Source organism: Anser brachyrhynchus, assembly GCF_964034855.1.
Source record: "Anser brachyrhynchus genome assembly, chromosome: 3".
Taxonomy (NCBI): Eukaryota; Metazoa; Chordata; class Aves; order Anseriformes; family Anatidae; genus Anser; species Anser brachyrhynchus.
In genome coordinates, this window is record NC_137696.1 from 116808037 (window position 1) to 116835645 (window position 27609).

The 27609-nt window shown below is 36.9% G+C and overlaps 2 long non-coding RNA genes across 3 annotated transcripts; one reads left to right on the top strand and one right to left on the bottom strand.

Annotated features, from left to right (window-relative positions):
- Positions 1–10910: 10910 nt before the first annotated feature.
- Positions 10911–20536, top strand: LOC308192199. Of its 2 annotated transcripts, XR_013948642.1 has the most exons (4): positions 10911–11247; positions 12971–13167; positions 17110–17156; positions 20509–20536. It is a non-coding gene; the product is annotated as an uncharacterized lncRNA (long non-coding RNA). The 2 variants fall into 2 exon arrangements; XR_013948643.1 differs by lacking the exon at positions 20509–20536 and having other exon boundaries at positions 17110–19088.
- A 1632-nt stretch (positions 20537–22168) lies between these two features.
- On the bottom strand, positions 22169–27245 carry LOC308192198. Its single transcript, XR_013948641.1, has 3 exons — positions 25825–27245; positions 23775–23823; positions 22169–23691 (listed from the first exon to the last, which is right to left on the bottom strand). It is a non-coding gene; the product is annotated as an uncharacterized lncRNA (long non-coding RNA).
- Between the last annotated feature and the right edge of the window lie 364 nt (positions 27246–27609).

Consider the following 27609-nt stretch of genomic DNA (forward strand, 5'->3'; position numbering starts at 1 on the left):
AGCTGGAGAAAATTGACACTGTGAAGAGGAAATGTAGGTAGAAAGGTAAAAGAGGTAGTGTTAGGGCAATGTGAAAAAAGGGCTTTCTGAGAAACAAGAAGAAAATTTATGGTGTTATTGGTCCATTGTTAGAAAAGGAAATAAACAATAAGTAAATAAATAAATAAATACCTTTTTAATAAATGTTTGCATTCTGAATTTAAAAAGCCAGGTAATAAATTTACATTGGCAGTCAGTGGCAGTGCTCTCTAGGGCTCAGTTCTAGGCCCAGTCCTGTTCAACATTTTTATCGATATTATGGATGCAGGAATTGAATGCATCCTTAGCAAGTATGCTGATGACACTAAACTGGGAGTTGACGTTGACTCTCTGGAGGGATGAGAGACCTTGCAGAAGGATCTAGATAGATTGGAGCATTGGGCAACCAGCAACAGCATGGAGTTAGTACTCAGAAGTAACTACTGTCTTCAACAACAGCAGAAGTAAGTACTGTCTTCTGTACCTGGGACAGAGCAATGCCAGACGCAGGCACAGGCTAGGAGGCGAGTGGCTGGATAGCAGTTCAGCAGAAAGGGACCCACCTCAGAGCTAACCAAAAGTTAAAGCACGTTACTGAGGGCATGCCCCATGGTTGTCTCTTTATTCTATTCTATTCTATTCTATTCTATTCTATTCTATTCTATTCTATTCTATTCTATTCTATTCTATTCTATTCTATTCTATTCTATTCTATTCTATTCTATTCTATTCTATTCTATTCTATTCTATTCTATTCTATTCTATTCTATTCTATTCTATTCTATTCTATTCTATTCTATTCTATTCTATTCTATTCTATTCTATTCTATTCTATTCTATTCTATTCTATTCTATTCTATTCTATTCTATTCTATTCTATTCTATTCTATTCTATTCTATTCTATTCTATTCTATTCTATTCTATTCTATTCTATTCTATTCTATTCTATTCTATTCTATTCTATTCTATTCTATTCTATTCTATTCTATTCTATTCTATTCTATTCTATTCTATTCTATTCTATTCTATTCTATTCTATTCTATTCTATTCTATTCTATTCTATTCTATTCTATTCTATTCTATTCTATTCTATTCTATTCTATTCTATTCTATTCTATTCTATTCTATTCTATTCTATTCTATTCTATTCTATTCTATTCTATTCTATTCTATTCTATTCTATTCTATTCTATTCTATTCTATTCTATTCTATTCTATTCTATTCTATTCTATTCTATTCTATTCTATTCTATTCTATTCTATTCTATTCTATTCTATTCTATTCTATTCTATTCTATTCTATTCTATTCTATTCTATTCTATTCTATTCTATTCTATTCTATTCTATTCTATTCTATTCTATTCTATTCTATTCTATTCTATTCTATTCTATTCTATTCTATTCTATTCTATTCTATTCTATTCTATTCTATTCTATTCTATTCTATTCTATTCTATTCTATTCTATTCTATTCTATTCTATTCTATTCTATTCTATTCTATTCTATTCTATTCTATTCTATTCTATTCTATTCTATTCTATTCTATTCTATTCTATTCTATTCTATTCTATTCTATTCTATTCTATTCTATTCTATTCTATTCTATTCTATTCTATTCTATTCTATTCTATTCTATTCTATTCTATTCTATTCTATTCTATTCTATTCTATTCTATTCTATTCTATTCTATTCTATTCTATTCTATTCTATTCTATTCTATTCTATTCTATTCTATTCTATTCTATTCTATTCTATTCTATTCTATTCTATTCTATTCTATTCTATTCTATTCTATTCTATTCTATTCTATTCTATTCTATTCTATTCTATTCTATTCTATTCTATTCTATTCTATTCTATTCTATTCTATTCTATTCTATTCTATTCTATTCTATTCTATTCTATTCTATTCTATTCTATTCTATTCTATTCTATTCTATTCTATTCTATTCTATTCTATTCTATTCTATTCTATTCTATTCTATTCTATTCTATTCTATTCTATTCTATTCTATTCTATTCTATTCTATTCTATTCTATTCTATTCTATTCTATTCTATTCTATTCTATTCTATTCTATTCTATTCTATTCTATTCTATTCTATTCTATTCTATTTTCTATTCTATTCTATTCTATTCTATTCTATTCTATTCTATTCTATTCTATTCTATTCTATTCTATTCTATTCTATTCTATTCTATTCTATTCTATTCTATTCTATTCTATTCTATTCTATTCTATTCTATTCTATTCTAGCGTTCACTTTTAGTGAGTATTTCAAGACATTGGAAATGCCAGACAATTGGAAAAGAGCTAGTGCCAAGCCTGTGTGTAAAAAGAAGAAACATGATGATCATCCTGATTATAGGATTGTCAGGATGGTGTTGATTTCAGACAAAAGGACAGAATATGCATTAGTTGACCTGATTCATAATAAATTTAAAGAATTTAATTAAAGACAGCCAGCATTTGCTTATGAAAATAGATGTTGAAACACTTCGAAGTAGCAATAATATTACAGCAACATATTTCACTGATGATTAGAGAAAAAGGTCAGTGTTATATATTTTAATTTTTATTGATGATGTTCGTTCATTAAGAGATGGAAAGGGCATGGAATCAACATAACACATACTATATAGATGTAATCTGCCTAACCAACAGCACAAATAAATTTAAGTGGAGAGTCTTTATCAAGCAGGTGTGTTTCTTGTGGCTCCCTTAGGAATTATTTCTTTGTTGTTTCATATTTTTAACAATGGCAAGAATGGAACTATAAAATATTTATTAAAGTATATACCGTGACTGAAACTCTTGCACAGAATATCTAGGTCATCTGAGCACTGTTAAATTACATGTATTTTAATATTGTGAAAAAGAAATTCATATCTTTAAAAGAGATGAAAAATCATGCTGGACAAATAGTGGTAAACAATGTAGAGTATTGGATACAAACATGAATGTGATACGTGAGTATAAAAAAGGGAAGTATTCAGACATCAATAGCTCCTCAGATTTGGTGCAAACTGCACCAGAGCCTTAGTTTGATGTCCATGGTGCAAAGATCTATGAGGAAGAATGAGACAGAGTCAAAGAATAAGAAACAATAATAAATAATTAAGTTATTGAAGAACTTACCTGAAGTCCTTTTTTTTTTTTCTTTTTTTTTTTTTTTCCCAAAGAGAGGATAAGGAGTTGTTTTCTAGCAATTTTTAAATGCTGGTATGCATAAACCAATACCATGTGATGCTTTAAAACCAAAGGATACAGATTTCTTCACACACTTTATGCAGACATTACTTCAACTGCCTCTGGTATGTGAAAAGATAAACGTGAAATACATTTCCAGAATAATTCTGTCTAAAATGATGGCAGCTTGATTTCCCTCTCAGGAAATCAGGACTTTAATATTTATCCCATACATTTACCTCAATGGCTACAACGCTCTGCTTGTGTCACGGACTCTGAGCTTACACACCACAGGAGACCGAAGAAAAGAGCAAGAAAAGAGATGATGGCTGAAGTTTGAATTTCTTAAGCATTTCTTAAGGATTTTAGTTGGTTGAAATACCTGCTATGGATGTAACATCAGAGTCACACTTCAGGTCAGAATGTTATGTCTGTGAGTTGATGTGAACATCCTGAAAGAAATTGTCTGCACTTTCTGGAAGAAAAGAGGAGGCGATTTGATAAGTATTAGTAAAACCAGCAAAAATTACTACGAGGCTTTTATGGTACAGTCTACACAGAAGTGAATCAGATGTTCATAGTAGGCTACTAGATATAAGAAAACATGAAATGAAATCGAGTGTAAAAACGATTCAAGCAAAACATTGAAGGGGAATCCCTCCCTGCTGAAATTCTGGTTGTTAAGAAATGCCCAAACCCCAGCATTATGGCAGCAATAGAAGCACACAGTGTTCTTATCTAAGGTCATGCTTGTAGATCAGTTCCTTGTGACAAGCACGGATGTACTGTGTGGGACTTGCAGAGAACTCAAATGGAGCATCGTGGTAGGATAAAAGCTTCTTGTGTTCCCAGTAATTCTGGGAAGAGAATTCCCAGCTGGAAGGAGACCTCAGATTTGTTTGCAAACTGTTTATTTTTTCCTATGAACTATTACTACACTATTACTACAATGAACACTATTACTACAATGGAAGAATCAGAGCATGTATAATTCTTTTCAAGACACCGGGAAAACTATATGAAGAATACTTGAAAATATGCACTGTGACAAAAATGGAGTTATTTAAACTTTGGCACTCATTGACATTTGCAGCCTGTTGATTTTGAGAAACGCCAGCTTGTATGTGCATGGTGCAAAATGAGAAAGAATATTGTTTCCAGCAAGTTGCACTTTATATATATTGCACAATACAACAAAATGTGTTTTAGAAGAAACATCCTGGGCCTAAAAAGAGAAACAATAATATGATTTATTTTTCCATATATTCCAAGAGATTTTCAAAATTACATAATTAAAGGAAATATATCATCAATTTAATTACACAAAAATATTGAAATACTATGTTCCCATAAGTCGACAATGCACACTCTGGTATATATTCTGCAAAGGAAAAGCTCCTAAGCTGGTTTCAAGCTGTTAGAAGTTATGTTTGTGTATCAGTTGGTTATTAGACTAACACCGTACGTCAGGAACGGTGGAAATGAAGGTAATGGAGAGGCACTTTTGGTGACAAGTAACTACTTGTATTTCTTTCAAAATGCATGACAAATTTCTATGTTTAAAGCTAGGGAATTCAAATAATATGATCTTGCAATGTGTTGGTATTTATAATATAGTGTGTCGGATGAAATCTACATTTCAGATTTTCTTCACAGACTTTTCTGATCGTGACCTGTGGTGGTTTTCCCCAGCTGGGCAGCTGAGCTCCACCACAACCACTCTCTCACTCCCCCTCCTCAAAGGGAAAGGGGAAGAAAATACGATGGAAAGGGCTCAAGGGTTAAGACAAGGACAGGGAGATCACTCAACAATTATCATCACAGTCAAAACAGTTTCAGCATAGCAGCTCCCCCCAGACCCCCTGCTCCTGCGTGGGCTCCTCTCCACGGGCTGCAGCTCCGGCCCGGGGCCTGCTCCTGCGGGGGCTCTCCATGGGCCGCAGCCTCCTCCAGGCCACATCCACCTGCTCCACCGGGGGCTCCTCCACGGGCTGCAGCGTGGAGATCTGCTCCGTGTGGGACCCATGGGCTGCAGGGGGACAGCCTGCTCCACCAGCGGCCTCTCCACAGGCCGCAGGGGGACTTCTGCTGTGTGCCTGGAGCACCTCCTGCCCTCCTTCTGCACTGACCTTGGGGTCTGCAGGGCTGCGTTTCTCTTCTCACTCTCCCAGCTGCTTTTGTGCAGCAGAAGTTTTTTGTTTGTTTGTTTTCCATTTCTTCAGTCTGCTCTCACAGAGACACAAACATCACTTATTGACTCAGCTCTGCGCAGCAGCAGGTTCCTTTGGAACTGGCTGAAACTGGCCCTTATCTGACATGGGGCAGCTTCTGGACGCTTCCCACAGAGGCCACCCCTGCAGCCCTCCACTGCCAAAACCTTGCAACGTAAACCCAATACATGACTTCATCCAAGAAGACATCACATCAAAGCAGAAGTAATGGAGAGATTTCATCCATTGGTATTTATTAACTACTATCTGACTTCACAACTTGATTTCAGCAAACTGAGTGTGTTGCAACTCAACTACTTCCTCTGGGAAAAAAATGTTTACCTTTTGGGAAACCATAAGGATTGCAGAAGGATTGAAAAGCTTGAAAGCTTGACAAAAGGCTCCATATACATTGTTTGAATAAGAAATGTTGTACACAGATGTTCAGCAGAACATGCATCCTTCAGGAATCTTCTCTTATGAAATGGTCTAATTCTTCATCTTCAAATCCTTGTTTTCAGTCTTTTGAAAACATAAGCATATATATAACATATATATTATAAAGTACATAATGGATTTTTCTAACTCAGCTATAGAAGTGGAAAGAATATTTTTCTTGCATAAATACAGTTGGAGAGATAGAAACCTACTGCATATTATTTCCCATAAAGCCGTAGTTCAATGTGATTTTAATTCTGAACGTAGAGTTTCATGAGCTTAAAGGGAAAAAAAGATATAATTAAGAGCAGTATGTGCAACCTGTATGATTTTTGTAAAAACTCTGTTATCTGAGAGCACTTAATAAAGAATACATGGTACACAGAGGAAAATGGGCTTTCTCCTTTGTTTCCCTTAAAACAAAGTGTTGTTTTTCATTTACTCAGAACAGACATGCTTATTGAGGGACAAAGTATGTGTCAGTTGGTGAAAAAATAACACCAGTCAACTGGATGTGATGATTCTACGGCTGTCCAGAAAGTTGTTCCCTGTAAAATCTGGGACATTTCTTCAAGGTCTTGTATTCAGAAAAAAATATTTTACCATAAGTGATAAACAATGTAAGTATTCCACTTCCTCAAAAGACCCTGAGCAAGCAACCAGCAAATGAAAACAAAATGTAAATACTTCCCATGAAGACCAGAATATGCCTTGTTTTATGGGGGAATCTTTCTGAATGGATTCTCTGGTGTCTAGCATTGTCCCTGAGAAGGCACAGCAGCTTCTGTGACAGTTGGGCTGGTCACATGCAGTCTTTTCTGCAATAACATGTTTCCCACATCTTTTAGGAACGTAATATATATGAATTGTTTTGTGCTGCTGACAAATGTGGTTGAATCTGGTATACAGAGTTAAATTTGTTGGTAAACTAGGATATATGACAAAATAACATGACTGTAGGCCAAATAAAACCCTTCCCTGGACTCATATACTCTATTCCAAGCAGGATCCTTATCCCTTAAAGTGAGAAATGGCAGAATTTCCTTGAAATTCATAAGAATTTCTGGTACTCCAGGTGCAATAGTGATACGGAAAATGATAATTTCACCAACAGACATCTTCTCATCTTTTCACCCAAATTCCAGGTAGTTTCTGGAGCTGCTTTCTGGAGGGACGGGGAGTATGCAGAAAACTGTTTCCTTTAGCTTCTTCACTTCACCACATCTTACTTACTTAATTCAGTGCCCCCACATATTGAATTCACCAGCATATATATACCCTGGACTGCTACTGATAGGCTTTAATCAAAATGTGAGCATTTTTTTCAAGTTCTCTTGGATATGTTCATGCAATACTGTGATAATTTTTTGACTGCAGCCTTGAAGTGGCTTGTGAGTACCATTAACAGTCTGTGAGGTTGCACATAATGAAGTTCTACCTGAAGGTCTTTTCATCTGCATTTTCAGAACCATGGTCTCACCTTCTCTTGGCTCACTTGGCAATGGGAGAGGACCATTAGGGAGAACTTGTCCTCCTAGTCCCTTCTCAGCTGCAGCTGAGCTTTGCAGTCCCTTGCCCTCCCTCTGTCTCCAGACCCTGGTTGAAAGTCACAGAGCAGAGCCAGCAATCTGGTATTTACATATTTTAAAAGGCAAGTTGAATTAGAATCTCATTCAGTGTAGGCTTTTATGATTGAGCAAAACTTTTTTGTTGATTTTCCAATTCATTTGTTTTTAGTACTGCATGTTCCGAATAGCATTGAGAAGATCAAAAAGACTATAAATACTAGTAACTTGTGAATCCTGTATGTTCACTGCACTGATGAAGTATGAAGGTGCAATCATCTCAGATCCCAGCCGAATAATTTTCATTAGTTAAAGTAGCTTTTAAAATGTATATCTGCAATTACCAAGAAGTGCTAAAAGACTTTTTTTTTTTTTTTAAATTCAGCAAATATCATGGAATCCTTTTGTTTGTTTGTTTGTTTCTATTTTGTCCAAGGTCACTGCTACTTTTTCATTCATAAAATCAGTTCCAGCTCTCAGGATAAGATTAACACTGCCAGTGTGGTGAATCAGTTCTGCTACCTGCATCTCCACCTGCAGACAATGGGTGTCTTCTGCAGTGGAGACCAAAATGTGTGGGTGAATGAACGACAGGAGCTTACTGTGACATAAGCCTTGAACATCTTGCTCTTCAATACCAACAAATTGTTCATTCTCAGCTTTTTTATCAGAAATTTTATGATTCAAACAGAATCATCAAGTCGAAAGCTTGATTGTATTCATTTCAACTTGTATTCATAATTGAAAGTTGCTTTTTTTTTTTTTTTCTTATCTTTGGCAATAGACTTTTGTCTTATATTACCACATTTTATCCCATCAGGATTTCTTCTGTGTTTGAGTTGTCATGACTCATGAAAACTCAGGAACACTGTGCTAAAGATTTCATATTCTGATTTATGAATTTCTTTAACTCAATAGCCTATATATTACATCAGAATGATCATAATATGTTTTAACGTGGCAAATTTAAACAATGCTTGCATTTTTAAAATGTGGTAAAAGTGATATATTTTAAAGACTAAAATTAAAACAATTATGGAACTTTGTTTCTGTGTGAAATGCTTTTCATTTTTGTCATTGCCTAATACTCATATGAATGTTAGACTAGTATTCATATATTGAACAGATTTTTTAATGAGTAGAACACAGACTGAAACTCTAAAATTTTTAAAATGAAATCATAATTATAGTTACTGCTGTGCAGTTTCGAATGTTAATAGCAATTAATTCTTCAGAACATTTTCCTCAACAAACATGAAAATAGAATAAAAATAGACTCCTCCATTTGTTACTAAATGCCCTTTAAAAAATCATACTGTAATTACAAGTCTTGCATAACCTTGTATGCCAGTTATCTGAGCTAAGCACTTTTAAATGATGGAGTTGAAGAAGTTAAGCAAACATTTTGCAAAACAAGTCAAAGATCTTCTTAACTGAGCTTTGATGATGGTTAAAGTCCAGTCCTTTGGGAGACTGGGAGCTAGTTATAAGCATTCACTGTAGATGTTTTAGAGTAATTTCCTTTTTGACTTTCATAAATCACACAGTACTTTAATTATGAATACATTACCAGCAGACCATGGCCTAAGCAGGATTATGAATTTTCATTTGTTCATAAGATTAGCCCATGTTTTTGTACTTTACTTAAGATCTTTTGAAATTCTTTTCCCTTATCTGTAAACTATAATAATGATTGCATTTCAGGCTGCTTAATTATTAATCTTTATTTAACAGATGTTAAATAATTACTTTAAATATCATTTGGTATAAAACATACTTTTGTTGAACACAGTTCATTTTCTGGCTAAATGAAATGAGAAGTGGGAGAAAAGACAAATATTGGACTTTTCTCAGCTAAGCCTCACTTTTTCCAAGTTCACAAAGTAGCTGTAAAAATTTATTCATTTTGCAAACTTCTGATATTTTTACAATGACATTTCCAAACTACAATTTGTCTGCAAGTTCTGGAAATTATTTTGTCAGCCTAATTTGAAGTAGGTTGATCGGTTCAGATTGATCAAGTAAGTCACATGGAATTCATTCTGTTAATTAAGTCATTCCAGATATGCTGAATCTAGCTCATATATTCAGGGAGCTTCAGGTTCAAGTTTTGTTTTTAAGTTCTTGAAACACAGGAGAGTGGAATAACAATCTGTTCTTCACAGCCATGATGCAAAGAACAAGAAGTAACTGGTAACTTGCAGTGAGGGACAATTTAGTTATCTATTAGGAAAAAAGACGTAGTCAAAGAATGGGCTATGTTGTCTGGAGAAGTTGTAGAATCGCACATCACTGGAGGATTTTAAAGCCAGATAAGCACGTGTCTGTCATGGCAAATATATCGACCTTGTGTGGACAAGTAGGTACATTAATTTTTCTACTTACTCCTTTTTTGACCTTTTTTTCATATTATTCTGTAATTTTCTGTACTTTTCTAGAGCCAGTTTCAGATAAGAAGCAGGATACTTAATGGTGCTGTATAGAGAGAAGTATGCATTGTAAGAATTATTTACTGCTTCTGAGGCAGAATGGAAAAGAAGAATAAATGAGAACGAGCAGGAACTCACAATATATACAACATATATTGCTTGTATTACTAAATATTCCCCTGGTGAATGTTTAGAATTTAGTGATGAAAAAGGTATAAAAACTAGACTAGAGAAACTCACCCAGACCAGCACAGTAAGGAGGGGAAACATTCTTGACTGTTCCTTCAAAGACCCGAGAAGACAGCAATCCATCTGCAAATCTCTTCCAGAGGAAGGTAGGCAATAGGCCCTTTTCCAGCTTAAGACTCACCAAATGGTGACAAGGAAATGAATTTTTCTGTTTCAAGACAGGATATGTGATAACGCACTTGGATGGAACTGTCCTCAATAGGGGTGGTCTGTGCAGAACAGGGAAGAGGATTTGGTGTAGTCCTTCGTGGACTCCAGCAGCCATCTGCCATGAGGTAATATTTAGAGTTTTGAGATGATTAAGCTAGCTGAAAGCATGCCCTTGCTCAGCTTGTTTTGCTGTTGTTTATATTTGCTGTGCCTGTATATTTTATGACTTGGATAAGTAAACAATAAAGTCAGCCTTTACTCGAGTTTATGACTTTTAGTCATAAATAATATTTTGGACATATTTTGGGATCCTGCGGGGCTACAAATTAGCCTGCTCTTCTGTATCAACAGTAATGCCATCTCCTTTCCATCTAGCAGCACCAGCAGTACTTGGAGGTCATCCATGTCAATACTAACTAGTTTGGGTTCCTCTCATGTTGAAAACTGGTGAAGATATTATATTTCAAGACAGGAGTATGCTTTGGAGAAGACATTGTTGGCAAAAGCATCTACAAGCCAGTCAGCAAAGATCAAGTGTCTGCTGCTAAATTTGCAGGGTCTGCACAATTTTTTTCTCTAATTATCTTGGCCCAATGTTTTCATGTAACTGCTTATTAGTCAAAACAATGAGAGGAGCTTTAAGGGATTGACTACAATACACTGAGGGCCCTGTGAGAGTGCTGGCAGTTAGGCAAAGCTTCGTGAAAGAGGAACATTTAGAAAGCTGTATGAGACTCACAAGAAAAATACAAAATTATCATGGAGATGGGTCTAAACATACATACATACATATATAAGCACTGATATATGCGTATCAAAAGACACACAGAGGCACTTGTCTTGCAGAGCAATGAGGACAGAAGGAAAGGATCCCACCTTCAGTCAGGGACTTTGCTGAAAAGAGTGGATGGTAAGACAAAAGCAAAGCAGCATAAGGGTTTGGCCCAGATCATGCGCTAACAGAGGGAGGAGAACACTATCAGCACAGAAACGGTAAGTGTAAAATAAATCACCTGACTGTGACAGCAGCATGGCAAAATACAAAGGAATGTTTCTTGTGCTCATTGAAATTAGGGTAAAAAGTCCTAATGGCTTCACTGGACCTAGATGCTTTATCCATTTTATGGCATTTCATTGTCCTCTCTCCTCTCCTCTCCTCTCCTCTCCTCTCCTCTCCTCTCCTCTCCTCTCCTCTCCTCTCCTCTCCTCTCCTCTCCTCTCCTCTCCTCTCCTCTCCTCTCCTCTCCTCTCCTCTCCTCTCCTCTCCTCTCCTCTCCTCTCCTCTCCTCTCCTCTCCTCTCCTCTCTCTCCTCTCCTCTCCTCTCCTCTCTCCTCTCCTCTCCTCTCCTCTCCTCTCCTCTCCTCTCCTCTCCTCTCCTCTCTCCTCTCCTCTCCTCTCCTCTCCTCTCCTCTCCTCTCCTCTCCTCTCCTCTCCTCTTTCTTCTTCTTTCCTTTTTCCTTTCCTTTCCTTTCCTTTCCTTTCCTTTCCTTTCCTTTCCTTTCCTTTCCTTTCCTTTCCTTTCCTTTCCTTTCCTTTCCTTTCCTTTCCTTTCCTTTCCTTTCCTTTCCTTTCCTTTCCTTTCCTTTCCTTTCCTTTCCTTTCCTTTCCTTTCCTTTCCTTTCTTTTTCTTTTTTTTCTTTTTTTTTCTTTTTTTTCTTTTTTTTTATTTTCTTATTTTTTTTTTCTTCTTTTCATTTCTTTTTCTTTTTCATAAGCTGGTGAAGAAATTGTTTGACATAAAAAAAATCACTCCAAAAATAGAGTATCATCCAGAGAATGTTAGGGGAGAAAAGTAAACATAGACTGACTGGAAAAGATGTGTTTCCCAGAAAAAAAAAAGGGTCCTATACATTTAAGCTTAAGTAGTACCAATTGAAAACTGTAGACAGAAGAAGTCATTAACTGGCCAAGTCTTCCTGGAGAAAATGTTCAGCTGCTGAAAGAATATTACAAAAATTCAGAGGATATGATGTTATTCTATAAGCATCTGCAAAGCATTGTGTGCATATATGTCTGGTGAATATGTGTTTATGTGCATATTATGTGTATATTATGCAGTAAATAAATATGCATGAGTTTTGAGATACAAACATACTTGTCACTGACAGTGAAATGGACATTATGGAGCTGTACTTGGTTGCTGGTAGGATCATGGAAAAGTTGAGGAGGTAGTAGTAGAAGTAGATACCAATTCCCAAAGGATGGTTTATTGACCTGGAAACCAATGGAAGGTGCACATCCTCCCACAGGCCAAAGCTTTTGGTGTTTCATCACAGGAGAACTGTGAAGAGATCCATGAGCAACATAGTGGTAAAGAGAAAGTACAAAAATATGAAGAGCGATGTAAAGTCAATGCAGTCAGTCACTGATAAAAATTCAGACAGATATATACGTACGTGAAGCATTCAGGAGAGTCAGAGCTGCTAGAAAACAGGTTAAGAAGCCCCATGCTGACACTTTGTGCTTACAGTCTGCTAAGCACGATCAAATGGCATCTACAGAAAGGATCTCAGCAGGATATGAAAATCCACTTGTTCGACCCATTTATCCATCCTTGTCTCTTCCGGTGAATTATTAATGTAAACTATGGTATAAGTGTCCATATTTTTCTCTCTTCCACCAGACTGACCACAACATCACATATCGTAAAGGTAGAGAAGACAAAAGGAGAACACTGCAGTTGTTTCCTTACTTCATACTGAACATTCTTTGCAGGTATTGACCATGTGCGAAGTTCAGAACTGTGTTTAGTCCTGGTTCATCCATCTGGAGTTACTGTTTAGCAGGCCACCGGTCATGAAGACACTACTAAGACCAGGAGATGTGACTCACCCATGGGTCTCAGAGAACCTAACTATACCTCTTGTAGGACCTGCTGAGTGAAAATAGCGAATGGACAGAGAGGAATCCAGGTCAGTGTGTTGCATGTCATTTGGTGGTCTTTCAGTTGTTGATTGCTTTCTCCATCATAAGGTCTTTGATTTTAATCGGATCATTGTGTGCACATATGGATATTCCTGGTGGCCTAACCAGTGAACATAATTAAAAGAAATGATTGCCTTTCACTTTAAGCAAACATCTGGTTTTACTTGAAACAAGATGACTTAGCTGTTTCAGAAACATTCTTGTAACCCTGGATTCACATTTTCATCTTAAAATATATATTTTCTCTGTTCAAGCAGCATGTTAATGTAAACACTATATATAACTGACAACCAAAATTTTCAGAAGTATTTGGTGCTCTGAGCATTAGTGAAACCACAAGAATTATTACATTTTTGATTTGATCTCTGTAAATCTGTTTCAACAGTCACTCTGATTTAAACAATTATTCTGATTTATACTCCAAGAACTATAATTTGCAGAAAATGTAACCATGTGAAAACATGTTTTTGTATAGTATATCTTGGCAACCTTGTTTTGTTGTGATGTCATTGCCTTAGGTTTCATGGAAATACTGAGGGAATAAAAGGAAAACAAGACCCTCTCTTTGAAGTATATTCGCATATCCCCTCTCTCTACCCCTAAAAAGGTTTTAATGGCTTTTTTCCATAATGACACCGAGTTTTCTGTTATTGCTTGACTGACATTATAGTCAGAAAAGTACTAAAGACTCTCATGAAAAGAATTTAATTGAGAGGGAAGGATTTATCACCTTTCACTCCTCCCTATCAGTTAGGAATAATCATTTGCATAATGAGCCATTTAGAGATCCTGGGGTTCTTTTCTTTCATATCATTACAGGGCCAGATTCTAAACAGTTAAACATAGGCACGTATGCAAGATACACACAACAGAGAAAATGAAATTTCAGACCATTTATCAACAGCAGAAGTAACATTGGAGCTTTCTCCATTAGACCTCTATTTAATCTGGTTTATTGTAACATCTGAGGGAAGATGACTGTGCTTTATTAAACCAATAGCTCTCATTCACTTCATCACATCTGCTCTTTCTAAAAAAAAATAAAAATAAATAAATACAAGGTTATTAAGAGTAGCCCTTCATTATAAAAAGCATACGTTACAGATAGTTACAATAGAATGAAAAATAGCAAAAGAAAATGTCTTCATATGGAAGCAATCCATCTGGATACACCTAGATATGGCATATAGGGATTTCCAGTGCTATTAAAAAGGTTATCCCTAGTACAAGATATTAAAAATATGCCTCATATGATTTAGGGATTTTAAACATCTCCAGTGTTTTTAGTGAAAGAAAGGGGAAAAAATGGGGAGAAAAGAGCATCACATTCAGAAACATTCCTACCTAGCTTCACATTTTTCTTCTTTCCAGCATTGACAAGAAAACACATCAGAGACAAGCTCATGCCTGTCAGATGTGTTCATATGCTAAAACAAATGACACCACTTGCTAATTTCATTTCCCTAGCACATGGTTTTGTATATGTGTCTGGCTGTTGTGTCTCTGGGATGTTTGAAAACGGTAACTTTTTCTTATCTGCTGAGCTCCACACTGAACTATAAGGAATTTTCTTACTGGGGCTGATTCTGCACTCAGTCACCCTGCTGTTAATCCTGAGCAATTTCATTGATTTCAATATATTTCTTACCTGATTAAGAGAATAGCTGGAGAACTGAGCTCCAGCTATTTTATCATTAATGACCCTGTAAATATCGTCAGCCACAGCACATCACTACTGTCTGCAGTTCCTTTTGGCATCCTCTGCCAGACACAGCACAAGACAAAGTGTTCTTTGCCTAGTATTTGGTCTTCTTCATAGGATTGGCCCATTAATGCGTATATATTTATTTTATTGTTCAAGGATAAAGAATCACAAATAGAGTTTTTATTGTTTCTGAGTTTATGTTTGTTATTAAATAACACTTCTTATTTATTCTAATTTCCCACATCTATTTTTCAATATATTATTATCAATCAATTGAACAACTAAACAAGCAAACAACAACAACAAAACCTTAATCTTTTGAATTGGCAACTATTTCAACTCCACCTGCAACAGTAAATGAGCAAAATGAACATTGGACACGACCTCAGCACTAGTCATATTTCATTTTCTAGCTATTAAAGGCAATGTTTTATAAATCTGTACAGCTATACCCATAGATTTGAGTAATTTACCATATTTCCTTCAAAATGCCAATCACTGACTATGTCCCTAGTACATTTGGTTCTTGGTACAATAAATAAAATTAATGTTCATGTATTAAGAAGAGTTACTATAAATTATTGCTCCCTCTTTCAGGACTATTACTTTAGCAGTGGTGTAGGAAATGAAGTCGTTTTGTGGAGTAGGAAACAGCAAGAGCTGTAGAGCACTTTTGAAACTCAGGTTTAAGGTGATCTCAGCCTGCCTCCGTGTTAGTCATTTCAAGGTCTGCTGCAGGTGGTCTTCACACAGAAGCTCAAAAGAGGCCACTCGTGCCAAAACTTGGAGCTGGGAGGGGTAAGTGATGGAGTATTCACAAGGAACAATAAAGCTTTCATGCTACAGAGGGAGTGAAGAATCAAGCTGAGCAACTTGGAAAAGTGTTAACAAGTAAAATGTAAAAATAGGTAAATAGTTAAAGAAGGCATACATTAAAAGGAAGAATAGGGTTTATCTTTGGTATCTGGACTGAAACTTGGAGACAGTTTGCAGAAAATACACTGCTAAATTGTTCTTGTTCTGCTAAACTGTTCTTCATGAAATAACAAGAATCCAGTCCCAGCTGAAACAGCACTGTCGCTATTGACAGTTTTTCCCAGTTCTATCTCAGTTGAAATGCATTATTCATTTTTTAATTTTTATTGCATCCCCAACTTTCTAATTTCTCATTTTTTCTCAGTTCCATGACTTTCTCCAAAGTTTGGCATTCTATCCTGGTGGAACTTAAAACTAAGGGTGAAATCTTGGCACTGCTCACATTAATATAAGTTTGGCCTCTGCAATGAGGTCTGGATTTTGCATAGATGTTTAAGAAGTTCTGTGGGAGAAGTTCTTGTCTTCACTCAGGCGTTTGGCAGTTAGGTATTAAAGTCTTTTTCTTTCCATCGACATACAAGGAGTCCAGTTATTATTTGAGATTAGGCAGTTACCCTGGATTATAAAGTGTCATTGTTATTACTTTATTCTGAATTTCAATAGTTATGCCTTTCAGGAGGAGCTATGAGTTAACTATGGCTGCATCCTACATACATTGTGTAAACCTGGGCTGGAGCAGGCAGCAATCCCTTCAGACAAGACAGACATGGGCTGAAGGAAGAGAATTAGCCTAGGAAAAGAGTAAATAATGTAGTGGTGACAAACATCAAAAATTTTCATGGCTAGGAAGAGGTGAAGTTACTGAAAACGTTGGGTATCCAACAGATAGAAAAAGAGCCTGAACATGGCAGTTGATATTGCCTGTGACAAACTTAATGAATTTTCCTGTAGAAGTTGTCTGTGGCTGAATTTGCTTTTGAACACCGTCACTGATGTAAGTAGCATGTGGAATGTCATTTCAAGGTGACAGGTTAACAGTGGTGCAAGGAGTTCTCTGAACATCAGAACAAGTATACTAATGAAAGACCAACAGTGTTGTCATTCATCTGTTTTAAAGGAACTTTGCTGCTTTGATAGAGAGACTGTCTACACAAAACTTGAGGTTCAATAATGAGGAAAAAACACAATATTTATAATCCTCGAAGACAATGCTTTTGGCATCTTCAAATGCAATTATTGCTGTGGTGTAGTATAGTCAAGTGACCAAAAGTTGATTGTATGTTGTCAGCACTTTATTGAGTGCTTCTCCAAGTCTTTCAGAGGAAAAGAATCTGATTGAGTACCCCAACATGAGCTGGGCTAAAATCTGTTTTTTTTTTTTTTTTTTTTTTTTACAGTTTCCGCACAGGAATTCAGTGAGTGGAGTCATGCAAGGGAGAAAAGTGCAATACCAAGGTTGGTGGTTTGAAAATTTTCATAATCTGTTCTGTATCTAAGGTAGAATTCACTCTTTCACTGTCTGGCTTTTTAGGGCTTCTGAAGTTTGGCAGAGCTCTTTATGGACCTGAATTCTCTTCTATTAAATTCATTTGTGTATCTGTGATTAGCATTAGAACTAAGCCAGCATAGGATTCCAATACACGCAAACTATTGCTGCTGTGATGATATGTGTTTAAAAAGGGTATGAAGTATTTGTAGGGCTGGTGGAAGCATTTGTACCATTTCTTACATGTTTAGCACTGTCTGTCAAGGAAGAAGTGGAAGGCAAAAGCATCATTATGCTGTGACGTGATGTGTTCTACAAAGAACAACTCTGAGTTACTGAGTGCTGCTCTGAAAAATTGACATCCTCACCAGCTATATCACGGCTGATCTACACTGTCTCCTCTTCTCATGAAAGCCATACATCTCACAAGTATGGATGGTTGTACAGGCTTATATGCTTATACTGGCTTATTGCCCTGTCATGTAGGAAGGGGAGCGTGGAAGAGTGCTTTGACACACTTGTATGCCTGTGTGCATGCCAGTCTATCTGTATAATATTCCTTACGGTGCGAAAACTACACCCTGAATTCCTCACAAAGGAACCCATTAATGTAGTTAATTGAGCCATTTAACGCCATGAGGCAAGCAGGGGCTCAAAATATCTCAACTGTTAAGAAGTACCAGGGCATCGGTGGAGAACCGGTGGGAAAGCGAGGCCAATAACTGGTTACGGCCCTTAGCAGGCATGTTATAACCCCTGCTTTGTCTACATTAATGGGCACTGGTTGTGCTCACAGTTCTGCTCACCAAATTCCCCTTCTGGGGCTGGAACTTTAATTTATTTGACAGCACTGTGTGGAAGTAGTATGGCAGTTTTGCTTTCCCCTTCTACAGTCAGCCTTTTCCATTTGTGTGGGAAACAAATGTCTTCTGTGGAAAATCCCCAAATCTGTCTGTGCATCAGGTCGAAGCTGGAGCAGATTACCATACCTCCATTAGTGTTAATTGGAATTTAGACAAGCTGAAGGTCAAATGAAACAAATGGTGGTCTTAAAAACCCAGAACAAAGAAAAAGAAACAACAGGGCAGGTATGTTGTTTGAAATATTTCCAAGATACGTAATAAACTAACTTTAAATCGGTATCCTTTTAAATTTGACAGCTTTGCTTGATACTGTGCAAACCCAAGAAATTTGTACCAGTGCATTGGGTGAATCAGTCACATTTTTCTGATAACATTTTAAGCTATTCCTCTTTGTGAATAGATAGATATGACATATAGGCCCTGAACCCAACTATCCTGAAAGAGATTTTGTATATCACCCTACTTTGCTCCCTCAAGACCTGAAGAGACTACTGTGATCACATCGCATGGCATCCAACAAAGAACACTATGAAAAATTCTTCAAGTCAAATCTGTGTAAGTTGTGTTATCCATGGAGCTAGTTAGTAAAACCACCACACCATATAAGCTAAGACATATCACTGAGAAGACCTTCAGTCTTCAATCTATGGATGGAGAGTCTGTCCTACAAAAGCCATTTTGAGATGTTTGTCTCACTCCCAGGTTGAATACTGGCAGAGACGTTTCATGTTGGAAGCACATTTGCAATGCAAGTATTTAATTCTCAGATGAAATTGAGCATTTTTAGAATAGACGCACATTGCTGTGTCCCCTCCATCACACTTGAGATGTGCCAGTTATATGCAGTCCATCACACTGTTTTGCTAATGGCTTAGCTGACAGCATGCACAGAGAACTACAGAAAAAATTGCAGCACTTTGGCTCCTTAGTGTTACCCCGTCAAACCTCTTTTAAATGATGAAGCACACAAGATAACAAAATAAAGCTGTTTCTGGCTTTCAGGACTATTCTACTCAGGCCTAATTCCTGTAACTGTGCATTCGCATTACACATGACCAATACGCATATCATAGACATAGATTTCCGTATTTTTGATTTGCCTCATATATATAGTCCCATAGATACGTATAAACTATATTTATAAATGTCAGACTGTTCAGTCTGACAGAGAAGCATCAACTCTTGGAGAAAGCCAGGAAACATTGCATGTTCACGTAGCTCTAGGAAACATAGCATGTTCACCTTTCTGCAGATATTGTTATTAGGTATGTATTTAGATCTACAGGCTCCTCTTTGTGCTCAAGTTTTAGATTGGATGGATATAATAGATATGAAGCCTTTTATGAATCCTATTTCTTTTTGTTTTAAAGGCATTCCTTTCCGTTCAGAGTTGCACAGCCTGTTCCAGTTTTACTGTCATCCTCACCAGTCTACTGGGAAAATGGAATGAGGAAAATAAGACATTTCACAAAACTCAAAAAATTCCCCTCATATTTGACCCCTTTCAAACCTTTCTGCTGGTATGATACTAAATCTATGATTTATGAGAATCCTGCCTCCAAAATCCATTCAGCTCTTAATTACTGAAGTATATCTTTGTTATCTATCTGAATTGGACAAATAAAAATAAACTTAGAGGGAATAAACTTGATCAGAGAAAGCATTTTCCAAGCACTGAAGAAAAGTGAAGCCTTTTTTATGGAGAATTATTAGAGATAAATTTATACTGACCAAAAATTAAAATACAATGCAAAACTGAGCTGAGATATATCAAATGGCTGCATATTTTATGTACTAAACCACAGGGTATTCCATGAAACAATGGTGCCCTCTTTAACAAAACTCTGTTAAAGAAACAGACCTGTCAAAGGAACACATTTTTCTAACCAATTAGGTTTTGCATTTAACATATTCCTGCTTTGTATATTTTTCTGTGGTAGCTGCTAAGTAAAATATATATACTCTTCAATATTTGCTTACTTCTGGAATGGGAAATTTCCACAAAATTTACTGATTTAAGAACTGATTCTAACCTAATAAAAAAAAAAAAAAACCTCTGGGAATACTTAATGTCACTCAATCTGTGAAACGGTCCGTGTTCATTTAGGGCACCATCCAGTTCCTAGACTTTTACAAGGTGGGGGGCTGAAACGCATCTCTCAGGCACCAGTAGGCAAATTGCTCATCTGTCTGATGCTTAGGCTTCATTAGATCTTCTGAAGAATTGTTCTGGGAGTTGATCACCCTTCAGTAATTAATCACTTCAGTCAAAATTCAGAATGAAACACAGGGAGGCTCAAAAAGGTCGTCATGTTACCGCTCCTTGACAAGGTATAGTACATCTGAGCTGCTGCAACTGACTGTGAACATACTGTTAGCACATGGAGAGTGCAAGGTAATGTAACTTGGCTGCCATTGAAACAGCAGTTAAAAATAAATAGTGTTATATTTTCAACAGAGACGATTGCATGCATGGAGAATGGCAGCAGCTCCACTGACACACTTCAACTTTTTGACTACGTCTAGCCATCAGGCATTAGGACATCCTGCGGTTTCACAGTGCTCTGCTGGTAAGCCATGCAGGTAATCACTACTTAGAAGATTTTGGAAAAGGTACCCAATATCACAAGTCACTCATGCAAATCCTGGGAATCAGATATTGACCAATATAAACAATCACATAAGTCTGCAATACTTCTGAATGGCAAAATTTGGATTAAGAGCTTGCAAGCCAAAGTGCAAAAAAAAGTTCATAAATTTCTTCCCAATTACAATTTCAATCTATAGCAGTAGTTTGTAAATTATAGTTTATAAGTTAAATAATTGCAGAATAATTTAGATTTGGAGGTCCCATCCCTGGTCATCTGGTCCAAACCCTGCCTAGAACAGTGCTGAATCCAAAGCTAGACCTTACCGCTGAATGATGAATATATTCATTGATGAAAATTTTACAGTGTATGTATAGTATTTTTTTTTGTCAGTATTTATTATAAATTGGTAATGCTTTCTAAAATCTTAGCCTGTTACATAAAATTGTTATTTTTATCCTCTGGACTGTAATGTCGAGTTCAACACCAGAAGTGATATGGTATTTCGTTTAAAGATTTTTTTTCTAAGTGATTTAAATAAATCATGTCTTTGCAATTCAAACCCACAAGCAGAGTTCCAATCTGGGTAGTATATTAGGGATTATTTTAATAGTGGAAGGTGCAGAAATGGTAGAAAGTACAAGGCCCAGATTATTGTACAAGATAAATCAGATTTTTTTTTCCTTTGACCAACAAATCAGCAACTTTGCTACCCTCCTCTGACTTTTTTCATTGAATTCTCTTCCTCTTCTGTACTCAGCTATAATCCAAACAAACAAACAAAGATAAAAAGCAGGAATACCTACACTCCACAGATTTAAAAACATTTTCTTTCTTTTCTGTTGTTGTTTTATCTACCGTACATGTGTTGTTAACAAAATTTCTTGACAATAGGCTGGGGACAGCTAGTCCCTGAAAGTTTCACTTATTATAATTCTAGCCATTTTTATCACCTTTTAAATATAATAATAGAAAGTCAGTAAGAAGTTATTTGCAAATACCTCCCACAGTACTTGATTCAGAGCAAGTTGATTAGAAAGACCAATGGATCTGAATGAAAATCAGAAAGTATCACTGATGCCATCCAGCTACACTTTCCAGATTCTTAAAATACTTGCTCTGTAAGTAGCACTATCCATGTGTGCAAACATGCGAAGTAAACTGAAGTAAAGCTGCTGCTTTTTCTCAGTGCCAAAAATGCAAGATGCCACAAACTCTGTAGCTGGAAAATGTCATCTTGTGCTTTCTCCCCTGAGGCCAGACCAGCTCTGTCTCTGTAACTCCTGGTAGATATTTGCTCTTAAAATTTAATAGCAACGAAGATTCATAGCCTTTATCTTATAAAATATTCTATAAAATACATATGAAACATTCTGGCAATGTTAAGAGGCCACGAGACACCTATTACACTTATTTCAAGGTCTTTTTACATTATTATAGTAGGTATAATAGTATAGTCCATGAGAATAGTATAGTACATGAGAATAACTGTGCTGGATTCTAAACCTTTTATTTACAGAGGGTGGGAAATGTCAGCGTGTATAAATCCTGAATCATTCATTGCCTTTGCACAGAACTCGCTGACTGGACCATTCCAATACAACTTTACAAGTTACATTGTACCTCAGATACATCTTTCTGTTAGTGATATAGGAATATTCATAGTTGCAGAATCTTTTTGCCAGAACAAAACAGCACTTTTCCTGAGGAATGCATGTATAAGGGGGATAAGAAGAAAGGGAAAAAGGCATTTGTGGAACAATTTCCCTACTCAACATTTTCTAGATGTGCTTACATTGGTTTCATTCATCTATATCTGTACTGGAGCTGAGCACTTCACTAAAACATCTCATTCTCTTCACCACTTTATTTACAGAGAAAGATGAGCCTGAAACCACTTGGCCCAGTTTTGCTGAAATTTTTTAGTGATTTTTCCTTAAATGTTTGTTTTCATTTCTTCACAGAAGACTTGCAGTATGTGAGATGTTTGGTTGCCAGCAGAGAATCTTGATTATCAGACAATGCAGCTATAGAGTGGAAATGTATATTTGCATGGTATTTGGCTCAGTTTCTTCCAAGAGAAGATAAGTGAGCAACGCTCCTTGGGTTAGCCATTAGAAAGGAATCCCAAATGAATTTAGTAATGAACAAGGCCAGCTCCTCTCACCTAGTTCACAGCTGTTACTGCAAAGAACTGCTTGCAATTTATTTTTTTCAGCCATGTTAGATGGTCAAGAGCTTAGAGCAAATCCAGTATCAGGAATTGAATCAAACATGGACAGGGCTAGATTCAGGCAGTATATAAATGGAAGAGATGTTTAAGCCTCTATCCCATCATGTTCTTCACATTGGGACACCAAGCAAAATGGATAATGAATAGTTGCTAAGTTGTGGCTATGCTTCATTTCCATTTCTTTCTACTCTCTTTCAGGTTCTATATACCCATTACTCTGAACTCCAAAACTTTCCTGAAGGGTGAGCAGTAGGGGACCAAGTCTCATGCCTAAATGCAGATATCTAGTGCTATGCTTAGGTGTCCAGGTGTGGTGGGTTGCCCCAGGCCAACAGCCAAACACCCACCCACTCTCTTGCTCACTATCACCAGCAGGATGGGCAGAAAGTAAGATGAAGGCAAAAATGCCATAACCATAACTGTCCCCCCTTCTCTTCTCCTCCTTTCCCAGAGCATTTATTGCTGAGCACAACCTCACAAGGTTATTGAATATCACTTTGGTCAGTTGGGGTCAGCTGTCCTGGCTGTGTTCCCTCTCCATCTATTGCCTATTCCCAGCCTGCTCGCTGTGGGGCAGAGTGGGACAGAAAGACAGCTTTGATGCTGTGCAAGAAATGTTCGCCAATGATAAAAACATCGATCTGTTATTGACACAGTTTCAGCCACAAATCCAAAGCATAGCACCATATGGGCTGCTATGGAGAAGGTTCACTCCATCCCAGTTGGGCCCAGTGCACATGAGGTGTTCACATGAGGTTGGCACAGGACTTGCAGGAGTCTGCAGCCTTCTGGGGCAGTCAGGTAGGATGTTCTGAAATGCCTAAAGCAAAAATGGGTGCCTATATTTAGACATTCAAGTCTCCCGTTGGGCCTTGCCTTTATTCATTTCTGCTATTATTTTACCTCCAGTGAAGCCATGTTGCAGCATTGCGGTGATTCTTGACTTACATCACTGTTGGGTGAAGAAACAGCTTCAGAATATAGGAAGCACTTGTCAGGATGTATGTGCACATGGGTGTATATCTAACCATCGATAATCATATTTTAGCCCAGTTGAGCCCATTTCTGCCAGAAATGTTGGTATCACATAATGAAGTTCACTTATAGAGGACATGAGATTTCCACAGCAAATCCTACATGGATATGAGGAATGTGGGCAAAGAAGCATGAAGTGGTAAGTAATTTCCATCCCTGGGCAGGACTGGGTGTATCTGATGCAGAGGAGTGGTGCTGACATGACAGCTTTATGCATACTCTGTTAGTACCTCCCAAACGTGTGCTAGCAGCCAGATAGTTTAGATTCTGAGTAATTTTGGCGCTTTTGATTTCAATTGTAAATCCACATAAACATTATTTCTATTGGAGAAATAATGGTGTGAATGTAAAAAGTATATTCCCGAAGAATTATAACTCTTGACATCTTTTTGCTGGCTGGCGGGTAGCATTTCTGACAGCGTTGCTTCAGAAAAGATTTAAGAAAGCCACGCTCAAGGGGTGTTTAGTAGTGAGAGGAGAGGGTAAGGGGAACAGACCTGTCTAGAGGATTGCATCTGGATGGGGTAGCTCCATCTGGTGACATAAAACCCAAGACACTCAAGAAGAGGATCTCAAGATTTAATCCAGGCAGACACTCACAAATAAATTAGCTTTCCATCTCCAAAAGAGGCATGTGGAAGTGGGAGGCAGTCATCCTTGGCTTGTCCAGGTGTGCATCTGCTGCTGTGGAAACCTTACTGACCAGTCTGTCCCACCATACCCGCAATGGCTCTGCTTGCTGCAGGTTAAGAACAATCTCTCATCCAGCCATGCTACTTTCGAACTGTTTGATAATTTATTAGTGCTTAAATGCTGTTGAAAAACACATATTTCATAGCTTTAGCACCTGAGCAAGTGTTAAATGGCTGGCAGGAGGTCTATCTGGGGGAACAAGGCTGGTGTTTAACACCTCATTATCACTTTCCAGTGTCCTCTGGCTAGATAACCGAGAACTGCAATATAGAAGGGTTTCAGAAAGATTTTGGAAATATAATTGCCTAGCTAACAGAAAATTAAACTGTAGCAAAGTCTCTTTTCTGTCCTTTTGAAAGTTTTCTCTGTCTCCCTATTTTATGGAAATAGAAATTGGCAGGGAGAAGGTAAGTTGCTGTGAACACAGAGCAGTAACAATCATGTCTCAGCTCTTTCTGTAGAAGAGGGTTGACATATTTACTGCAAAGCATGAAGACAGTTTAAAATATTATAACTAGAAATAATATAAAATGAGAAGAGGTATCAGAAGGATATCATACAACAAAGGAGTAGCATAAGAATTAGAGAAAGCAAAATGGTGAAACTACTTCCTTGCCATTCCATCGTCTTTGTCATTTTTAAGCTTCACAGGGAAGCTGGCTATCACAGTGCTAGGTCTGGGTGCAGGAGCACAAAAGTAAGCCTGAGACTGCCAAGCCCATTGCTGTCACAGGCAACCCCATCAGAGAGCTCTGATGATAAAATTATAAACACTTGAGTAGAGGTAGAAATGATTAAACGATTTTTAGTCCACCCTTCCTATTTAAACACTGCTCTACCTTGGGATTGAAGTCCACCAAAGATTAAAAAGGTGTTTGTTTGTTTTAACCTGAATTTATTTATGGAGAATTTATATCCATTTATTCTTCTGACAATATTATTTTCAGCTTTAAGCAGAATTCTTTTCCTGATACCTTTGTAGCTCCTATAGATTTAAAGAATAATTATGGTTCTAAATTGCACAGGTTCTGATTGCATCTTCCTATAAAAACAGACCTTGTTCCTGTTCCAGCCTCCATTCACGAACATAGAGATTCAGAAAAGTTTTGTGATAACCCTGTCACATATGTCTTTCCAGCAACATTATTGCTGTTCTCAACAATCCTGCTGGAGCTATTCTATGCTCTATTCTATTTGTCAGGAAAAAGTTTCTGTGAAAAATTACCTGGAGCAATCAGAGGAAGAAGCTCCTGGAAGGACTGGTGGTCTGCTGGGATCCTGAGGAAATGAGCTGTGGGCAGGAAGGTTGGATGGCTCCTCTCTCACAGTGAAGATTTGTAGGATAACCAAGCTACTGATTAAAGGCAGCTGAAAAGGGGATTATCTACAGTAAGAAACCAGTTCATGGATTCGCTGTTTTCAGCAAGAGACTTTCTGAAGCAAAGGAATAGTTATATACATAATACAGAAAGTCATTGTGATAGTATAACAGGGGCTGTAATGTGCAGGAGGTGGAGGTAGTTTTATCTCTATGCTAAGTCACACACCTGTGCTCAGTAATTTATGTAATTATTACCCCTGATAGGCCCTGTGGTAATGGGACAGCTTGGGGTCCAGATCTTGCCAATTTTATACTAAAGACTCCAGATGTTGCTTAAGGGAGCAAGGGCCTCCACAAGAGCAACTGTGATGGCAAAGCCTGAAATGTCAAAACGAGCCCTACAACAAGTGACAGGATCTATCACGGACAGGCTGAAACAGAAGTCTGTGTGACTGTGTCAAGTGGGGCAACCCTATTTAGATAGCGCACATAGTTCTCTTTCCACCTCAAAATGATCAGAAAGCAGGCTTTTCTAAAATAGGGACTTTTATTCATTTTATTGTGGAGGTCACAGAATACAAATAGCTGCCATAGAAAACCGAACAACAGGTCAGGAAGAAAGACGACACTTTGACTAAATCACATAGTAATCCTGACACTTCCTAGTCAGCAAGTCTGAGGCTATAATGCTGAATCCCACTATTTCCATTTAGACTGATGTTTGACAGCATTAGAAAAAATGGTGATGTCAAAAGGACTACTGTTCCTGCAGCTGACAAGGAAACCATTTTATATAATTGTTTCAGCCTACAGAAGAGGGTAATTCCTTTGGACACTGCTGGGTTTTATTTTCATAAAGAGTGAATAAATTATCTCAGTCCCCTGGATCAGAGGATGTTGAGTTCAAATCCTGTCACTGGAATAATCACTACAAAATAGTTCAGTGTTGATTCTGCAATTTGTGGGTAGTTTTGGTGGGAAAGGCATTTTTCCAAGTTTGCTCTCTTGATGTGTTGAAAATTACAGAAGAACTGAATTGTCAAAAGGGTGGCCAGGATAGTCAAAATGGCAATTGGCTGAAATATGTACAATAAAAGTAGACTAAATTCAATAAAGTGCTACCCCACTGTTAGATTTCATCACTGTGAAAGGCCTATGACAACTTAACTAGAATTGGTCATTTTAATGATTCCTAAGGTATCTCTCTTAGAAGTCCTAGGCAAAGAGACCGTATAAGTATTAGGAAATCTCACATTTCATTTCTGCAAAATGTAAAGGTGTTCTCTTGTGAGGTTTTGCTTCACTAAGGGTTAGAGGAAATAGAGGTCTCTTATATTGAAACATCTGATCCCTATTACTTTATTTAATGTGTACTTCCTTTACAAAATTCACATTTCTATACAGTTTCAACTTCAAATTTATTAAGTTGTTATTTTCGTATTATTTATAATAAATCGGTTCTTTGGGAGGTGAAGGACAGGTGCTTATTAATTTACATACAACATTACAGAGAAAATAATCAGTAAAATAATACTGAAGCAGAGAACTACTACTACAACTACTAATAGCCCTACCTTTCTAATGATTAATCATGATTAATATGTGCTGATACCATGAAAGTGTTATTTTTCATGTTTTTCTAGTCTGTTCATCTTCTCTGAAAAACTAAAAAGGTATTTTTGTGTTTTA